General features: G+C 36.5%; 1 protein-coding gene across 1 annotated transcript in view; it reads left to right on the top strand.

Moving 5' to 3' along the window:
* The window catches only part of LOC145678735 (C3 and PZP-like alpha-2-macroglobulin domain-containing protein 8), a 1617316-nt gene that overhangs the window by 372767 nt on the left and 1223048 nt on the right, over positions 1-21501 (top strand). The window lies entirely within an intron of this gene.

A 21501-nucleotide genomic window follows, 5' to 3' on the forward strand; every position in this document is an offset into this window, starting at 1 on the left:
CGTCAATGAATAGTAGATGCTAAATATCTTTAATAAAATCAGTTTTATACACAGTAATTGACGAATATCTTTGTACGTAAAAAGATTTTTATTTCTCATGTAGAAATAATTTCTAAGTTGACAACACCGACAATTTTGTTACCTTTTTCCTATCTTTTGTTTTTTTAAATGAGGTGTCTTCAAAAAAGTTCATCTAGTTAATAATTTGATGTGCCATATTGAATTGTTTCTTTTTTATGAATGTGTGTGTCTTCTTGTCTTAATGCATATGAATGTCGTGTTTTGAGCATGGATGGGCCTTCCAGGGGTTTGGAATACTCCTCAGTCGAGTGAGGGGTGCGGCAATTTTCCCCGCAGGAAATAGTACAACAATTCGTTTTTTGAGCATTTTGTGGAATAATTCTCTATAAGGGATATTTTTATATTTTTTCAGAGAGTTGTTGACCGGAGATCAAAGCTTTTCCATGTCCCTCCCTCCCCGTAACTACAGAGAAACTCTCCAATGGTTTTTAGTCATTATGTAACTAGAAATACAATATTTTAGGCAACATACCCTCACTGTATTTCAACATTTAGATAGCCGCAAGGGTGCCCATGTTGTGGTTTCCAAAGGGGGTCAAGGAAAAGCGACATTTCAAATATAGTTTCAAATTTTGCTGTAACTATTCTAAAAATTCTATTGAGTTTTCGATATTCCGAAGTACAATTTCCTCTAGGGGGCGAGCGCCCCTTTGCCCCCCTGATGGGCATCCTTGGATAGCCGGTATGTCGAGTCAAAATTGAAATAAAATATACCGCCTCTGCTCTTTTCCTACTTCGAACACTGCGTTAGATACACTACAAATGACTGCCGTATTTTATGGACTAGTACGCACTTAGTTTTTTAAGCAATTAAAAAAAATACCGTAACATTTTTATCATTTTTGTTATTAGATTATAAAGCCAGTCAGTGTTAGCAAGTTTGTGAATCCCCACAACTCATCTTCGTCGCATCGGTGCATTGCTGCTGCCAGTTGAATCCAATGTTGCCAGATAGGTTTCGCGTGGCATTGATTATATGGCCATTTTTAAGACTGGCGGGAATTTTAAACCAAACACTGGACATTTTTATATTAATTTCAAGTATAAGCCGCACCTGAATTTTGGAGGCAATTTTTTGAAGAAAAAGAGTGTGTCTTGTAATCCGCAAAATACGGTATTTAAGAGAAAAAAGGAAATTTAGAAAAATACGAGAAGCAATATTTTTTCTTAAAAAAAAACTACATTTCTGAAAAAAATACGAACGTTGTTTTATTTACAACACTACCAGCAGCACAGGCACTAGTGATGCAAAAGTTCCGTCAGAGAGAAAATCTTTTACCGTCTTCTCCCTCCCCCCTAAGGATCCTCCCCTGGCCAGAGTGGAGGTTGCACCTCATTTTGCAACGTTTCCACTACCTCTTGCCACTTTTCTTCTATGAATATCAACTTTTATTACTTGAAGCAGAAGATATGTACTGTTCCCGGTCTCAAATACAAGGACAAGAACGGAAGTACAACCTACCTTGGAACCAAGGACGTACGCAGGGGGTGGTTCATGGGGGTTCAGGACCCCCCTCTCCGAAATTTCGACTTTTGTGTAAATTTCGACTTTTGTGTAAATTTAGCCTAATTTTAGGGGCAATTTTAGGAATTCTAATATAAAATACCTTCATATTGAGTTCGAACACCTCCCGAAATAAATACCTGTGTACGCTACTGCTTGGAACGATGAATCTTCAGCAGTTTATAATTTCTTATTATCTCTTATCATTCTTGTTCTGATGGATATGTAACAGAGGAGGCCAACTTTGTCGTTTTGATACAAGACTTTTCATACTTACTTGTTAGCATTACACAGATTTATAGTTTGAAAAAAAATGTTTTTTGTTATCCAGAATATCCAAAACAAGAAATCGTTTAATGAATTACATAATCGACTGAAAGATGCCAGTAACACATTCACAACATAATTTTGTATTATGTACGTACATCGGATATTTATGAGTAATATATACTAAATGCATTTATTAGCCATTCGACTGATAACCAAGGAACTAGGTGGAAACCTGCTCCTTTTAACGTCGAGGAACTTTTCATTAACGTTTTATTTAAAAACATAATTATGTTCATTAACATAAATATCAAATATAACACAGCAGAGTTTCCGACATTGGAAATTAGTTTTACCTCCTTGAAACTAATTTTACTTTAATCGTTGTGCACAAATGTTGCAGTATTTCTGAGAATCAAAACGGAATTCTTCAGATACAAATTGTCCTATCAATAGTACAATCTGGTATCCATCTACGGTACGAAATGTTCTCAACTAAAGCATTCTATTATAAGAATAAGAAATAACACGGGTAAACCACTTAGAAATGGACACCCTGTAGAAATCTTTAAAACCAATTCTTTGGTAAAGATTTTTGAAGAGGTTAAAGTCAATTTATTATATGTAGTATACATGATTTCAAAGGCTGTAATGAAAGATTTTTGATAATGCATAATAACCAGCAGATTTCTCCCCATGGATTTTACCATGTGATGAATTTTGATACCCGAAATTTATGCAGAGAACGTCCATGGTTAAGACCAGTGTATACTGTAAAGATAGACTATTTGTCTTTTAGGATAGTACTAAAAGATGGTACACGGGAGTTTGGACTTTCTCATCACCTTTTATTATAAATCTTCTTCTTGCATATTATAAATATTACAAATAAGTATAAGTTCCTCTAATTATTTGAGGGTTTGTTGATGAAGTTGTAGGATCCCAGTAACTATACTGTTTAGAGTTTGTTGAATGGGTTTCTCTCAGTGACCTGCATCTTAGAGAGGGTGTTGAAGAACGCTCAATGACTAGGCGTCTTAGGGTGTTAAGGAACGCTCAATGACCAGGAGTCTTAGAGAGGGTGCTGAGGGTGCTGAGGAAGACTCAATGACCAGGCGTCTTAGAGAAGACGTTTAGGAACGCTCAATGACCAGGCGTCTTAGAAAGTTGGTGGTATGATGAACCGGGCGAGACTGGTGTCTTCTGTATCGTCTTGTCTTCTTTCATGCAGAAATGTTGCTGACTACTTGAATCGTCATCACTTGCCGATCATTGGCGGTGGTGAACGAGGTCTTCTTCCTAGCTGTCGTCTGAGGAGTGTTTACATCCAGTACATGGTTTAGAAACACGTGGAACCTTACAGTATACAAGAGGTACCGAAACTTAAAAGGCTCAATCTGTGCAAATGAAGGGCGCAAGAGGACGATTCCGGAATTTAACTCCCTTCAACAAGATAACATTAAAAAAATACATTTTAATACATTAAGATACTATGCAAAAATCCTGAAACAATATGAACCTTGGAGCTTGAACTTTTTCTTGATGAAATTCTGTGTATGCCATTGGTTAAGAACCATTTACAGAAATGGAGAGCTACTGCAACAAACTATTAAAGCCCTCAGAAGTTTAACATAATTCAGATAAACAGAAAGAAACCTTTGCTTAAGTGTATTGAGAATAGCGACGTACATGTGGCGTTCTTCTGTAATTAGATAATAAGCCATTCATCAATTCTGGAATTTGTTCCTCACTCTCCAACTACGTTATGAAAAAAAAAGACTAGTGAACCCTTGACTAGTGTTAGTGAGGTCCCATATCGATTTATCCACATACAAAAATAGAAAAGATAAAATGAAACGAAAAAAAAAATGGGAAGAACGGAATACGTACCTATGCATTGAATAACATTGTGGGGGACCTCTCGTGTGAGCAGTTCTCATGTGATATTATTTTGAAAAGCCGCCCCCCCCCACTCGTCCCCTTAGGCTAATTTTGTTCTTCTCTTTTACAATGGCAGAAATGTTTCAGCCTATTTGGTCATTGGTGAATATATGGTAATATTGGTTTGAGAATTTGTGGTGTAAGTAAGGGGAATATATGTATGTGTGTGTCTATACTGTCCTTTTTCTACTGGCCTTTGTTCCTTGTATGTACTATATAAAGTATATCGTAGCTGCAAGGGAGAGAATGAATATATATGTCAATGAAACAGGGGTGGAGACAGAGGGAGATTAGATGGATGGATGCGATCTGAAAACAGGAAACCATGCTGAATAGAATCTATCCCTGGAGGATCGGCACAATAAACTACAGTACCTTTCTTTCGAAGCTTCAAAGATATTACTCCGTTCAATTCTGTCTTTTAAAAAAAAAACGAATAAATAAAGATTTTCCTTTCTCTCTTTTTATTTTTTTGGTTTTGTCTCTCCATCTCTGTTTCTGTTTAATAATCTTGCGTGTGTGTGTGTGTGCCTAGTATGTATTTTTTAAAGGATGAACTCATTGGCTGTTTGATGTAACAATATTTCTTTCTTTTTACTTTTCTTCTTTGAAATAATCTACTTATTATTTGTACACTGCTGGGAAAAAGAAAAATCAACTTTTAACTAACGAAACAAATAAAAAAAAGACAAACAAAAATTTCCAATTAAATTGTCTAACGGAAGCAATAAAAGAAATAAGAAAACAAAAGAAAATGAGAGAAGAGTAACAAATCATTAAATTACGTAAAAAAAAAAAAAACAGACATTGAATACCTTTAAATTTTAGATTGGTGAGAGAGAAATGTTCGCTTAAGGCGAGTCACTTTTAAAGGTCGAAAAAGAAAAGAAAAAGGAAAATACATACATGGTTAGTCAAAATAGTATCTGATCTACAATCATACATTTTTCCCGCCGCTCCGCTGACTAAATGGATTCCATAATAAAAAAAGGTTCGGAATCTGCGACTCATAAATGTCCTCAATTGCGCGTTGCACCGTCCGGTCATCAGAGCAGTTCTTCCCTGCCCGGAAAAGACCGAGATACCGGTTGACATGTTACTCAGTGGGACAGTGGCGGACCTAGAAGGTAAAAATTGGGCGCAAGCCAGTCCCTAGACTATAATAGGCATTTATAAACTGAGCTCCTTCGTGGCTAAGCGGTTAGCGTACGCGCCTATGGCGTGGTAGACCCGGGTTCGATTCCCGGCGGGAGCTCGTGTGGTTCGGATTGCACATTAATCAGTAGGTCCACGTCCCATATAGCCTCGCTGCTGAACGGAATGTTAAACTTAACCCAACAACAACAACAACAACAGCATATATAAACGTTCAAAAATATATAATTAACAGCTCAAATTATTTTGTCACTGAAAAACTGGGGGGCCTAGGCCCTCCCAGCCCTGGCCTAGATCCGCCACTGCAGTAGGAAACACGTTAGGAAAATACGGGAGTGAGTTAGTACTGAAACGTGAAAAGTGTGCACCATTCTTTGAGCGTTATGTGAGTATGCATTATCGTGCGAGATGAGAACACTATGTTTTGAATAGTATATATAGTTGCGGACAAATTTGCAGCGAATTTGGTGGAATTAAGTCTCTAATGATCCGCAGTAGTGACTCTGCCTTGATGGAGGAAGATATGATGAACAACCTCTACCACAGATCACTACACCAGCAACTCTTCTGCGGATTTTGGTGACAACTATGGATAATGATCAAGAATAAATCAATGTCTTCATCATTTACGATTGTCCTAAGAGAACCATTTTTCATCGGAAGTGACAATCCGATGCAGAAACGCACACCGATTATTCCGTATACTCAGAAAATTGTTCTTTGATGCCCTATATCATGCAGTACCCCCGCATAAAACTTTTCACCCTACAGGCCCTGTGTCAACTCATGCAGTATCCTCGCGTACAGGTTACACGGAACCGTCCAACGGAGTGATATGATGTATGCCTAACTCATCCGCAATTGCACGAACACTGCTCGAGGGTTCACTTTCACGATGTTTTTGAGAAGGTCATCAAAACATGTTTTGGCATGTGCTAGCGAGATACTGTTTTTCGATGTTATGTGACCGGCAAAAAATGTTATAAACCTATGCTGTATGATGCTGTACGCGTGACCTTGGTCTGTTTATTGTTTGAATTACAGAGGGTTGTTTCACACTAAATATAAAACCGGACATCAATAGATATATTTACACAAACATGCTTAAAATGTTTTGGTTTATCAATCTTAGTTACAAGTTTTAGTATTGATTTAAACCAATTTGTTCTCTTAAAAATACCAACTATATTTGGTTGAGACTAAGTGTTTGTAATGGTAGTACCTTGTATTACTCTATGCTGTACTATAATTTTCCATAATAGCAATTGGTTCTGGAATCCAGTGTAATTCGCGCGTGCACGAACTATCATGTTTGATCAGCACACACGAAACCAAAAAAGTTACATTTTTAGTGGCGCCATCTGGAGCCTTCAGATGGGAATTGCAGCCCTGAGTTTGAATGTTGGTTGAATTAGGGTATATAATCCCTTTCAGCATCGAGACTATATGAGATCTGAACCTACAGCTTAACATGTAAAACCGGAACCACTTGAGCTCCCACCGGGAAACAAATCCATGCCTCTTGCTCTGAAGGCGAAAATGAAAATGAAATCTTTGAGTTTTACGTCCCACGGTTATGCCAGTTAGGCTAAAGGAGACGGTGATGATGAGTGATGAATGAAATGGTGGAATGAAGAAAGTGGGAGGAAACGGGAGAACCCCGAGAAAACCCACGCACACAGCGTTTGTCCACCACAAAGTTCACTTGGCGGGGGCTGGGATCGAACCCGGGACCCCAAGCACCAGAGGTGAACGCTCTACCACTGAGCCACCGCGGCCCCTGCTCTGAAGGCGAGTACAGATAATATAACATAATGACAGAAAACCAGTGAGAGAAGCAATTCGAACAGTAATGAACAAAAGGCTCTTGAAAGAGTCTCTATTGCCCTGTCCGCTAGTATAGTAGCTGTCGTGTGCGTCTTTGGTTCACATGGTCTCGGGTTCGATCCCCGGTGGGAAAGCCTTCAGAAAATTACAAGCATCACGGTGGTTAGAATTCCACCTGAAATTCTAATTCCAGATTTTATTGCTGGAAAAGAACTTCATTAACTAACTTTAACTTCAATAAATAAACTAAAAATTTCTTTTTAAGGAGTATTGTTTATCAAAAGTCCTAATATATTTACGGTGTCCGCCTGAAAAACCAAAAGATCTCAAAAACTACTTGATGCATCAACAAACACCATGTAAGTGAGTTTTCTTGGGGTTCTCCCGTCTCCTCCCACTTTCTTCATTCCATCATTTCATTCATTTCTCATTATCATCGTCTCCTTTAGCCTAGCCGGCGTAATCGTGGGACGTAAAACTTAGATTTCCTTTTCTTTGATGCATCACCATGAATTTTGACCAGGGTGTAGCAGGTTAAGAATTAGGAATTAAGTTCGTTTATGAGCGTGATCCATCCAGTTGATCCCAAGATATGAACAAACCAAAAATCAGTTCCACATGTATTCCTGTAAGAATAGTATATATCATCCTTCCTTGACAGACCCACCCGTAGTACTGTTGAGATTAACGTGTTAGTATAATATTCAGGGTACAAAATACTAATCTGTCTGTGGAATACAACTCTAAAATAAAACTAGATTACTTTGTACGGAACTCCTTTACGTGGAGTTAATTGTGACATTGTTACTAGTTTAGGGTTACCATATTTTAAAATTAGAAAAGAGGGGGATTCTAAACCTTTAAGTACTGATGTGAGGACTAGCTCGGGAGAGTAATGCTCCCGGAAGTAGGAACGAGAAACACAGTTGTGATTGATTGGCGTTATCCACTTCTTGTCACGTTGCATTAAAATAGCAGAAATCAAACGCTTGCTGGTGTCGGCCTTCGTGGCCGCGTCAGCTAACGCTATATGCTAGTAATAGAAGTCTATTTTAGCGTGAGTTCAAACCGAGGAGGTTTTTATTTTTTTACATTTTTTTTTTACATTTTTATAACACTTATTAAATTAAAATAATATGAAAATAATACTTAAAAAAGTGATTTATTTACTTTTGTGCAGATAAGTAGTTGTAGTACTTATGCCCTTGTACTCCATGATACAGGGCTCGTTTGGTTCCCCTTGTACTTCATGATATAAATTTTGTGACCAACTTAAAACAACTGGCTAGGATAGCGCGTAAAACAACTGGCTAGAGTAGCGCGCGGAAAAACGTACTTGCGGGAGTATACTCTCCCGAGCGGGTCGTCTGATGTGAACTTGTATATTACAAATACTGACCTGGAATCCTTCAGACCATTTTTTAAGTGACTGCTTTGTTAAGTGACACTTCCAATGTGCTCTTCTAACGAAACTAAAGTAAAGCAAATTTAAGTTTTGCCTTTAATGTTTTATTAAGTTCAAATGTGACTCTCGAATTGTGAAGTAAGTATTAAGTAAGTATTACAGTAAGATATGTGTAATTGTAAGGATATATGTAAGCCAAGTTTCCCCCCCCCCAAAAAAAAATGCAAGCGATATATGGAAGACATTGTTCATACGGTTTTGCCTCTAAGAAACACAAAATAATTTATATGAAATCATGAAGTCATAATTTAAGCATGTTTGTCACATCCACAAACGAATATTCATTCGTATAGAACATCCAGTACCGTACATTACATTAAAAACACATGAACTACACAAAGAAAACCACTATGCAATAGAGCAAATCTCTTTACTTGCCAAACGGCTCTGCGCACTAGCACTGGGCAAATAGCTCAGAGCCTGAGCCTGAGCGCGAGTCCAGATTTAACTCAATCGCGATTGAGATTGACACAGACATGTAGCGGTTTACGTTGAATATAGCAGCACTTTATCAACAAAATCGTCTTAGATTTTTCTCCAATCCAAAAAAGCGGATGGTTTTTCGTGATTATGAGATGATTAAGCGGGGGACGAATATAGGACCTGAAAATCGGGTGGTACCATCTAAAATCGGGTAATATGGCAACCCCATAATAGTTAATTTTCTGAATGGCCTCTAAATACTTGGAAGTTTTCGTACACTGTGGTGCTTCTTTTAAGAACGTTTGTTCGAAACAAATTTGCATGGATCGTGGAAGAGATTCGTGTACTGAACTACGTATAAACAAAGATGATGATGAAATTTGAGATATGTCTTACGTTAAACAGAAACGGCCCAAACTTTATTACTAACATACATTAGTAACGAAAAGTAACAAAACAGAATCGAAATGATTATTTTTTTATTACTAATTGAGTTAGAATACACCATTTACAAAATTCAAACACTGCAAAAAAATTACAAAAGACACACAAACAAAAAAAAAGTTCTCTTTTCTATTGCCCATTTAGTTTTTCATACTCGTTATTGAATTGTTATGCTGTTCTTGTGATAAAAGCGTGCCGTCGGTTTGATTGTTTTCTTTCTTTCATTGAGCAATACAATCACTGTATACATTCCATCCATGCTATTTCACTTGATCTATTGTATGTTCGCTTTCACAGCATACGACAATGGGAAATAAATTTAATATGATTTTGAATCCAGTAAGCTTCAATGAAGAGATAAGTTATATACGTATATCAAGCTTTGTTTTCTGTTTTTAATTACTGAATTGGGAGTTAATTCGTATAGCAGGATAGAAAGTGTCATTCAAATATAAATAGTACGATACTTGTAAAATAAAGGATTGAAAATACTTACTTCGTCAGTGAAGCGTTGTTGACTTGAGTAAAAGTAATTCATTAAGATTTAGAGTTGGGAATTACATTTCGGGTTTACGGCATCTAAGGCCATTTAGCCCGTCACATATGAGGGATAAGGTCCCTCGGCGCTCACACTACCCGTTGAAAGGGAAGGAAGAGATAATTGGGAAAATAAGGAGGGGGTCTGGGACCTATATCTTAGGTACCATTCCGGTATTTCCTTGGTGTTAATGAGAAAAACTCAAGAAAATATCACTCAGGATTGCTCACCTGAAAAAGCTTTTGTACTTTTTCGACCGTGTGTTCCTACCGGGGAATGAACCCGGGACAGCTCGCACCAAAGACAAGAGCGCTAGTGACTGCACTACAAAGGGCGTCTAATTCATTAAGAGTTTGTAATTACGCTGCTATATAAGAAATGGTAATTTTATGTTAGTTATTTATGCGCTTCTCATACGTTAGTTAGGACAGAAGATTGAAAAGTAAAGAACTGGTAACTATTAATATTCGTATTTTTTTTTTAAATGATAGAATATTTTAATGTTTAATGGGAAATATGTCCAAATATCTGATACATATAGCAGTCGATAGCTCTCACTCAGTAGAATAAAGGTGGCCGCGATGGCTCAGTGGTAGAGCGTTCAGCTCTGGTGTGTGAAGTCCCTGGTTCGATCCCGGTTCGCGCCAAGTGCGCTTTGTGGTGGACAAACACAGTGTGCGTGGATTTTCTCGCGGTTCTCCAACTTTCTTCATTCCACCATTTCATTCATTTCTTATCATCATCACTGTTTCCGTTAACTCAAAGATTTCATTTCATCGAACAAAATTAAATGCGTCATATAGGTCAGGGGAGAAGGTTTACCTAATAAGTTCTTGTGTATAACTTTCTGAAGCTGTGTGAAGGATTTCTTTCCTTAGCTTGTAGTGAGGAAAATTAAAATTTTTATCCATGTGACTTCCCCATAGAGACACCCTTGTTCGCACATTTTATTTCCTAAAGGAAAATCAATTCTTAAATTCCGTACAACATGTTTCAATTAATAAATTTTAAAACTTAAGCTTAGCATGATACATTATTGCTTAGAATCTCCCTCATGGCAAAGTAGTTTGTGAAGCACCTTTGTCGTGGAGGATTCGGATTCTATTTCCGAAGAGAGTTCGTCTCGATCGGATTTTACGTTAAGCTGTAGGTCAACGTTTTATATAGGCTCGCTGCTGAAGGGACTCTAAACTCAAAATCAAATCAAAGCCAACAATATTGTTCAAAGCTTTTCTTTTCCTGATAAAGGGTTATTCAAAAAAGCGCGCCTGTTTTGGATTGTCTGGCAAATTTTTGTCTCTCGGTAGCCGACATTGTGTTGTATTATTGACCTACCCACAAACATTTTGATTGTCGCCTTAGTCTGAATTTCTCGCATTTCTTCAGTCTATGTCTAACCATGGAGCAGTTTACTATAGCACAACGTATGTTAATTGTGATTTTTTTTTTTTTTTTTTTTTTTACCGGAACGGAGAAAGTTATGCAGCAACTGTCAGTCGACTTGGGTTCTAGGGCGAAACGAGGCATCGAATGAATCAACTGTTCGCGAAAATTATGAAAAAAATCATTGAAACAGCTTTAACAGTGAACATTGTAAGTCCTGGGCGTTGTCGTAGTGAACGTTCTGAGCAAAACTTTAGGCATTGGTAGTGGCAGTGCGCAAGAGCGCCCATCAGGGGGTACAAGGTGGGGCGCTCGCCCCCCTAGAGGAAATTGTACTTCGGAATATCGAAAACCCAATTGAATTTTTACATTAGTTACAGCAAGATTTCAACCTATATTTGAAATGTCGCGTATGCTTCCCCCCCTTGGAAACCACAATATGGGCGCCCTTGGCAGTGTGGCTGTTAGCCCAATGAAATCGGTTCTTCGCCTTTACCAAAAAATAGGTATAGGATGTTCTTCAGTACAGAGAAATCTCTAGTTATTCACCATATCTGAAATCGAAATGTGTGATGAACATATTTATGAGTTATATTAGTGTGTTTAGAAAAAAAAATATGGCTCATAATTTGATGTAATAAGACCGGCGCGCTCTTTGAATAACCCTCTAGTATTGGTTCATTCTAGATTTCAGATATTAAATTTTAAAACAAGCTTCTAATACTGGAAAATAGATAAAAAGAAAATATAATTTACTTCATTACAAGATATTTTATCTTATTTTGAGCTCGTTATACAGTTCTATAACACATGCACTAATGAAGCACTTTGACGGGGAAGCCATTGCCTACGAAATATACAACCATAAATACAAACATGCGTTGCGGGATTCTATAATTACTTCCTTTTAATATTTCCAGCACTTCCTTTTCCTGACGATATTTCCTACAAGGCTTCCTTCTTGGATTTCATTTTTATTTTTTTATTTTTAATTATTTTTAAAGAAAACCGAGTTAGTAACACTGAAGTTGTGCGGTACAATCACACTTCTAAACTGCATTCCTGCGATGCACGTCGGTGACAAGAGACACAAGAAACAGCTGCGAACTGTGACACATACCGAAGCTAAAGCGGAGGTGTGCGGTTGCTTGTGTTAAGAGGAGTGAAGCAGGCATGGCATAGCAAAAGAGGAAAACCCTGGAGAATGGGCGACTGAACACAAGAGTTGAAAAAAACAGGAAGACAAGAGAGAGAGAGAAAGAAAGAATAAAAGATGTACAGCGTTAATTAATGTGAAAGTCTCTCTGGAATTTTCTCGCACAAATGAAAAGAATTTCAGGTCTTTTTTTAAAAAAGTTCTAAATGTGACTGTTCGTTTGTATGCGTGTGTTCTTGTTTCTCCTTTTTTTTCCTTTTTCTCCTCTCATGAACAACTTATCTCCTTTCTGGTAGAAATTTTGTCTAAATGAGAAAAAGAATGTTTCTTTTCTTCTCTCTCTTTTTTTTTATTTTAAAAAACGAAAAAATTCTTGCAATAATGCTAGCAACAGCTGGCCGCAAGAAGATTGCTGATGTCACATTTCTTTCTCATGTTTTTTTTTCTCTCCTAACTCTATGCTCGCTATGTTTTTTATTTTTTCATTTTCGTTTAATTCACATAAATTTAGAGACTAATATTTTTTTCCTGTTCACTGGAGACGAGTGTGTTTGTGATGTATTTCTCCCGTTTTCTTTTGCTTTTTTTTTCACTTACAAAAACTACAAAGTATTAGCGACAAAGGAAAGTAGTTAGTTTTTAATTCCACTCAGAGGTACAGCTATATTTCAATCCTTACAGTTAAGCCTGAGTTATTCATGATCACAAGCTATATCATTTTTATTTCTGTTAACAAATAAGAGCATTTTGGTAAACACAAATAGCACTAAATTTCATTAACTTCCCACACTTTGAATTTAAAACAAAAGCAATATAGTCTAATAAAAGAGCAAGAACGTTTTTGTCCCTTAAATTAAAGAATGAAGGAATGAAAAGGAAAACTTTAGCATCTTGGCTGCCAGAGCTAAATTGAAAACAAAATACATAAATAAAATCGAAGATTGATCAAAAAGTAAGATTACAAATCTTGCAGTGAAACGTATATCTATAACCAATACAACCAAAAGATAGTATATACAGTAGGTTATTTTCGACATAGTCTCCATATTGGTTAATGCACTTGTCGCATCATGGAATGAGTTTGATGATTCCAGGCGTGTTCTGCCACTGCAGTCACTAAGTGTTTCACCTCCTCGACGCTGAAGCGTAGCGACGGTCTCCTAAGTGCTTCTTTAAGTGCGGGAACAGGTGAAAGTTGTTTGGAGTGTAGTCCGGGCTGAGAGAGGATCGTCGTCGTCGATGTTCTCCCATCCAGCGTTGCCACACTTGGTACAATTGTACCAAATTCAGCCCTTTTTGTCATTCATCGGCCCGTTGGTACCACGCTGGCATTTTCAGCCCCTTTTCTGAAAAAGTTTGTACAATTCTACCCAATTCAGCACAATTTAACAAATACTTGTCACATTTTCTAAAGTGTCAGTAAGATATTTCCTGCATCTCACGTTACTTATACTGTGTGTTGGACTCTTAAAAAATGCTGTTGAACTTGTATCCTGTGGCGTTGCACCGCTTAACACTTAGGAACTTTGTGTGGAAAATTCGTAATTCAAACTATACTGGGATACAAATGACGCTAGGTGGGCGCATGCGCGCCACGCGTGAAGAAGACGAGAAGGAAGCAGTGTGGTGGAAATATTATCTTCAAACCTTAAAAAGAAGTAGAACCACACAAACACGTTGAATCAAATGTTGAATATTCTGAATATCAGTTTGTGCTCAAGTAAGTCTATAATATAAGTCATTGTAAAGATTCTACACCAAAAGATAATAGCACGAAAAATACTTTGACTTAATTGCTGGCTTAGAGGGCAAAATTGTTTATTAGTGACGCCATATTGACGAATATAAAGATATCCGAACATTTCTGCGTTTTATAGATCTATATCGACACGTTGAATTGTGCTCTTGCAAGAGAGGGGGGCGGTTGTTCTAGAACATTACCTCTTTCAGTTTCGTGTTATAGAACCGTGTATTACACTGGTATAAAATTCAGCCCTTTTTGTTTCAATTTGGTATTATTTGTCAGCCCACTTCAGAGTTAGGACTGTGGCAACACTGGTCCCAGCGAAACTGCTTCAACAGTGTGGTGGGTTGGGCACTGCGCTCTTCGTTGATGATGTTTTCTCTATCAGCTTCAAACTTTTGACACCATTCTGCAGCATGCTGACCAGGCATTACAGTCTCTCCGTAAGCCTCTACCAGCTGCCGGTGAATTTCAACCGAGGTTACATGTTTCGCTCACAGATATCGAATAACTGAGCGAACTTCTCCGCAATACCAGTTTTCCAAACGCGTCACCATTTGTGTTTACATACAACTAGCGCTGTTTGTGGCAGGTGACTGAAATTCTGCACAGTTGCCAGCTTCATGTATTAAAGTTACGGCATATTTCTGTTTCCGCTATAACAAATGAAACTCCAGAAATGTCGGCCTTGTAACATTAGTTTCTGATTCTTCCTCGTGAAAGATAAATACATAAAAATATTCATTATGGACATTGTCAAACAAGGCAAACAAACGTTGAAAATAATATTCAATTAAAGTACAATATGTTTCTAAAGGAGGAAGCCAATGCTAAAATCAGTGTTCTCAAGCAATCTGCCTTCAATGTTTTCCAGTATGTTTTATGTGATTATAACTGTATTAAGGCAATTTATACCTGTAGTTAGTGATTGGGGTAAAGCGTGATGGTTGACAGAATTATGATACAATAATAATAATAAGAAGAAATTTGATCTAATTAACATATATATTTGTATTATTTTTTTAATATAAGTCGCAGATAACTACACTTTTGCTGTTTTCCAACAGTTTCAAGGTTAAATATTGCCAGGAAAGGAGTACATAGCCTAAACAGAATTTTAAGAATTAGATTTACCAAAAACTGCTTTATATTTACTCTGTCCATTCGTGTGTCTTCACTTAGGAACTAATATGTGCGCTATCCAAAAATACATGTTCCAGAATCCTGTGGTATTCACGCAACGATTTTTATACAGAGAGTTTGGCTACGGACATACAATTTGAAGTACTCACCAATTACCTGTATAAATATTGTTGCGCAAGTACCGCACGATTATGAAACATGGATATTTAGATAGGGCACATACTAGTTCCTAAGTGAAGTGTTGACCCGACTAAGGTAGGTTCCATAGTTTTGGAACTATGAAACTTTAAAGTTCATTTTTCCATGTATTCGGTGGCGTATGACTCCGAAAGGAAGCATTTGTGCACCTAGGTTGGTCAATTCTTTTAGTCTTATCTTGGTGTCAGAAATCACCTCCCAAATGTTGTCGGTGTTGCTTTTAACACCCTGTATATGTATTGATTGTTATGCAATAATATAATCTATGCGAGCAAAAGTTCTGATAAGCAGCTAAGAGTATTTGCTTCTTTTCTAAACCTCAAAAGTGCATACATTTGGAGCTTATAAAGGAAGTACAATATAAATATTAACCCCTTGTGTTACAGGTGTCATTTTCCTATCACCAGGTTTTCATTTACTTTTAAAATACGGTCTAGACCGTTATATTGTACATAGTTATTGCGCATGCGCGAAGAGAACATTGAAATTACTGATAAAAGAAATTATTTGCATTGTGAAATATTTGCAGTGGAAAAGGGAAATTTTGATGTTTTGAAGGGATTTTATGCTGATTCAGGTTGGCTAAACTGACCGGAGATTATATATATATATATATATATATATATATATATATATATATATATATATATATATATATATATATATACAGTAGAGCGTCGATTATCCGAACGTCGGTCAACCGAACGACCGCTTAACCGAACTGTGTACTCGCTCGCAGCCGTTACTCTCCCACCCTACCGTCCATCATCCCCCTCACTCCCAAACCAAGTTTCCCACAGTAGTCGCCGCACTGAGCCACCGCTGGCGAAACATTGCTTCTAATGGGGCCTTCATAAGGCGCTGCTGACCGGCCAAGCCGCCAGTCGCTGTGTTTCAACAATCAGCACACTTCTGTCGGTTTGGCACTGGCTGTGGAAGTGCAGTCCAGTACAGTGCAGTACAGTACAGTTCGATTATCCGAACAAAAAAGTTTTCCGAACACCCATGTCCCCCAATTACTTCGGATAATCGACGCTCTACTGTATATATATTCAACATACACATATACTGTATATATATATATTCTTCGGACATCCATTTTGTCAATTGTTTATCGTCAAAACAAACGTATGTGTGTCCTAATTGAATGTTCCCTTAGGCCTGCTATCTATCGAGACACAAAACATTTTTTCCTTTTCTGTTAGTAAGGTGCTGCCACCTAAGGAAAAATAGTAGAACTGCCTCGTACTTTGCATCCACTAAAAAATTTCATCATCTCCAGGATTAATACAACCCTTAAAAAAGAATGCGTTCTCATGACATCCACATAGATGTCACTTGAACGCAATGGGTTAATTATATCAAAATTACTATTTTTTTAAAATTATTATTGTACCATAATTTTTGCAAAACGTCACGCTTTTCCCTAATCACTAAGTATAAATTGGCTTCATAGGTCTGAATACGTACTTAACCATCAAGTGCTCTGAACAGCATCGAAAGCACATTGCTTCAGAACGTTGATTCTAGCATTGGCTTCCTCTTCTAGAAATTTATTGTCCTTAAATTGAATAGTTGTATTTACCTTGTTTTTAACGTTGTATTTACCTTGTTTGCAAGTAAACCATTAAAATTTGATAATGTCCCTAGTGAATATTTTTATTTATTAACTTAACGTTTTTCAATTTTGATCTGAGTCTCTAAATGCTCAAGTTCGTTTCTTTCTCTCATTCTTTAATTTAAAGAACAAAAAACGAGTAGTCTTTTATTGGAATATATTGATTTCTTCATGATCATTGCATTGAACGTATCTACAATATTTGAATATCTAATTTTCCTTTTACTAAACTTTTGTTAATAAACAGTGTTGCCATATCTTCATAAATTGTAGCGAAATTTCGTAAACTCTTACTCTTAAAACTGCTATTTTGCAAGAGACAAACTTTGATGATATTGTATAAGAAAAAAATATAACTTTTTAAGTTTCTTCCATATTTCATCTTCGGGAAAACTTCATTTGAAGAGGAAAATTCTTTTCTTATTTCTTTAAAATGTGTCTCATCATATTTACCGTTTTTTTTATATCTTGATTTCTGAAAAAACTTATTCCCTTCAAAGTACAGAATATTAGCTTTTATATATATATATGCAGAGTAGAAAATGAGGATTCTTTTAAATCTTTACTTAAAATTTAAAAAGATGAAAGAAAGCAAGTCTAGCATTAGATAGAATACTTCAAGAGGGAAAGTGATAAAGGGCCCCAAAAGCAAATAAAGTATATATATATATATATATATATATATATATATATATATATATATATATATATATATATATATATAATATCGGATATCGAAAAAGGGAAGAAGGAACCGCTCAAAACTCAAAATAATTAAGAAGTTTAGTATGCCTTCTCGGCTAATGAGTCAACATGAGATCTAGAAAGAACAAAGCAACGGGGAAGATATGGGAACTTCTTTTTTTCTCCCTCTTTTTAAACAACAAAACTTCGTTACTCCCCCACTATACACTAGAATATTTAGTGTTTTTGTTGTGTTTAACTTATCTTGTCGTTGTTGGCATTGGCATTGAATCTAACTTTTCATGACGTGAAGTTTTCAAGTACAGTATTATAAACGATTTCATTTATGAAATATTAAACTTTTTTGTTGTTGTTTTTGCTCTTGTTACTTACAAACTTTGAAAACGTAATTTTTATAGAAAACTTAATATTTAAGTAATAAACCTAGTTATTGGTTAATTACGAGGGTTATTTAATATATTAGTCTATATATTGTAACTTAGCCCAACCATAGACAGCATTGGTTGTACTGCAACGTTCTTTTTAGCGTTAGACTTCCACAATGTATTTCCTAGGTTTCCCAAAGGGTTACGTTCTTTTTATTAGAAATCGTGCATTATGATTTTGAACGAAGTTTTCTAAAAACAATGCCAGGTTTTCGCACGGGCAAAATACGTTTTATGGAAAATATTTGAATTTCCTTTCTCCTTCAATGAAAATGTAATGATAAAACCACATAAAATACTCTACTTTTGCATATATTTTGAAACATCCTATTCCCTTCTAAAACAAAAACTTGAATCAAAATGACATAATAACTCAACTTGGGGCAGACACTACATTAAGTCATTTAAAATGGGTAGCATATCTTCCTGACATATAAACTATGGATTCATCACTTATATCGGTCATTTGGACGTTTTGTTTTTCAGATTTTCTTACCTCCATCCTTTTGAGTGCTGAACGTGAATTTAGAAAGGTTTTGGGAGTAACAATTCATTTTAGCGACTGCAGAAATTCTAGATTCGGCACCAAAATTAGCCGATTTCGATTATTTTTATATGCCACTCCTTTCCATCTTTCCAGGGGTGCTAACAGCATCTTACTGTTTTTGTGAGATTGTAAGCCTTAGGAAAACCAAGTGCTATTGAAGTTGCTGGAGGCGTTCCAGAGTTATGCCTCAAACAACATGAAGGTAACACTCATGAGAAACTACTTCTTACGTAGGCCGTATGAATATTTATATTTACAGAGATGGGTTATGAATCCTGTTGCAATAATAAAGTTTAGTGTACATTGTTATACTACGAAAATTACAACTTACTAAAGCTTCAACCGAGAATCGAATAGTTTCTAATCTGCCTAATATCCCAGAGTAATTATTTCTGAATCTTTCAAGAAACAAAAGTCAAGTATTATGAAGAGAATGCAAACATAATTTAAAACGCATACTAAAGAAATTTTATAGCAACATATTACTCTCGAATGAAAGTGGCTGTAAGTGCTTTGCTTGAATGAGAGAGATGACACTCGAAACCATCTGAAGAAGGTAATATGCAAAGACATTTATTTTTAATTTACCAGCGGCTGTCGTAGACACGAAGAAAAGTTGACTTACCACACTGTGTACGATTGATAAGTTTTGGGTGTCAAAGTAAAACAAAAAATGATTTGTTCAATCGACAGGACACTCTTATGTGTGATGTTAAAGTGTGTTCTGCATGCTTTTTATATGTCCTTGCCTGAAAGTTTTACGTGTCTTCTTTCTGCTAGAATGAAATAAGATTTGAACTTATCTCAATAATCTAAACTTACCTCAATAATTTAACTCGTAACTCATGATATAGTTGTTTCTCAGCTAAATTTATTTCCCAAATATCTTCAAATTTCAATTGTTATCAATTATAATTTGAAAGGGCAAGGGGTATTTAGGTGCAGTGGAAGAAGTAATCAGAAAACTCACATCCTTAAAATTTCCGCTTAATTAAAAAAAAAAAAAAAAAACTATTCCCCTATAAATGAATGAGCTAAAAGCAAAGATGTCACAGGCAGTCAACACTATCAAGAGGCCCCATCACGGTGAAATTAAAATACCGCTAATTTTACAGTAATTATGTGGCATCTTCAAATAGATAGAAGATAATCGAAAAGTGGAAACAAGACCTCGCTAGACAATATTGTTTTACATAAGATACCGTTATCACGACTCACTTATCTGCTTTCGATTTCCAGTCATTTACAAAATCGGTATTTGTTTCCGCGTTTCTGCATGGCTGCAAACGGAAAGCTACTAGGTAACTCGTGATAACGCTACCTGATGCAAAATAATATTGTCTAGGGCGATCTTGTTCCACGTTTTGATTATATTTTTATCTATTTGAAGATATCTCATAATTACTGTGAAATTAGCGGTATTTTAATTTCGCAGTGATTAGGCCTCTTAAGGCTCATATGCAGGGGGTCTAGGGGGCCGGTCCCTCCTAAATTTTTGTTGTCCTCCCTATAATTTTCACTGTAGGCTTGTTAATGAACTATAATATGGTGATGAATTATTATATGGTTGGACAGCCCCCCCTAACTTCAGCCGGCCCCCCTACATTTTTGGGTTGGCTACGGGCCTGGCCTCTTAACTTAGGTGGGAATGCAAATAATGAGCTAACGCAAACGATGGAGAATAAATAGTATTATGCTATGTAATCAGATGTAGAGAAGTGTTAGTAAAGAGCGAATATATATCAAGCGTGACGAAATGGATAAAGGGAGCACAAGAACACGAAATAAAATTTTGCCAGTTTAACGTCACACGTTTATGCCCTTTCAGGGTAACAGAGACGATGATTAAAGAAAGTAAATGATGATAGAAAAATTGGTAAGATCAAAATGTGTGAGGAAAAGGGAGTACTCCGAGAAACCCTATTTATACGCTGTTGTTCACTATAAACTTACTTGGACGGGGATTGAATCTCACGCACTAGAGGTGAGCGCTCAACTAGTGAGCCACTGTACACCCCAAATGCAGCATAAGAGTTGCATATATAGATAGATAGATAGATAGATAGATAGATAGATAGATAGAGAGAGAGAGAGAGAGAGAGAGAGAGAAACGTTTTCGTAGTTATAGTCATATTACGTAGACACTTGATAAAATTACGGAAACGTAAGTAAAATTATATATAATGTAACAAAGAAAAATACGTATTTGTGCATGGAGTAGGGCAGTGTTGCCACAGTCCTAGCTCTGAAGTGGGCTGAAAAATAGTACCAAATTAAAACAAAAAGGGCTGAATTCATTATTTTATACCAGTGTAATGCATGGCTCTATAACACGAAACTAAAAGAGACAAAGTTCTAGAACACAGCCTCCCCCCTCTTCCAAGAGTCCAAATCAAGAAAATGCTCTTTTTAAAAATTACTTTTTAAAAACATCCAAATAGGAGGACCCCGAACAACCGTGGAAGTAGATGAAGCTTTTCTAGCGCGTAGGAAGTATAACAGAGGCCGCAAATTAAAAGGGAAAACAGTTATCATCTTTGGTATGTATTGTAAGGAAACAAACGCGCCTCTCTTTCAAAGTGACCAATAAACCAAAACGGTATTATGGCTATATATCAAAAAAATAATAATAATAAAAGGAACAAATCAATTAGCTCCGAATTCGTGTGTAAACAGCAGGAGCGTAGCGTGGTATTCCGAAATGGGGATGCCAAAGTTAGTCACTTGTGCGATACAATACTACTAAAATCAGCAATACATAGCTATACCGATGGAAATATAGGGTTGTAAAAAATTTAGGGGGAAGGCCCCCTAATTGGTGGCCTAGTGGGGCATACAGAAGCAAATGCGCGGATTACGGATTTTGTTCTCTTTCCTTGACGTTAGCGCTCGTACGTTCTGTACAGAAACTATAGCTTAGTTCAAAATAGATAGAGT

This window comes from Thermobia domestica, chromosome 2, assembly GCF_964235325.1.
Source record: "Thermobia domestica chromosome 2, izTheDome1.hap1.1, whole genome shotgun sequence".
NCBI classification, from domain to species: Eukaryota; Metazoa; Arthropoda; class Insecta; order Zygentoma; family Lepismatidae; genus Thermobia; species Thermobia domestica.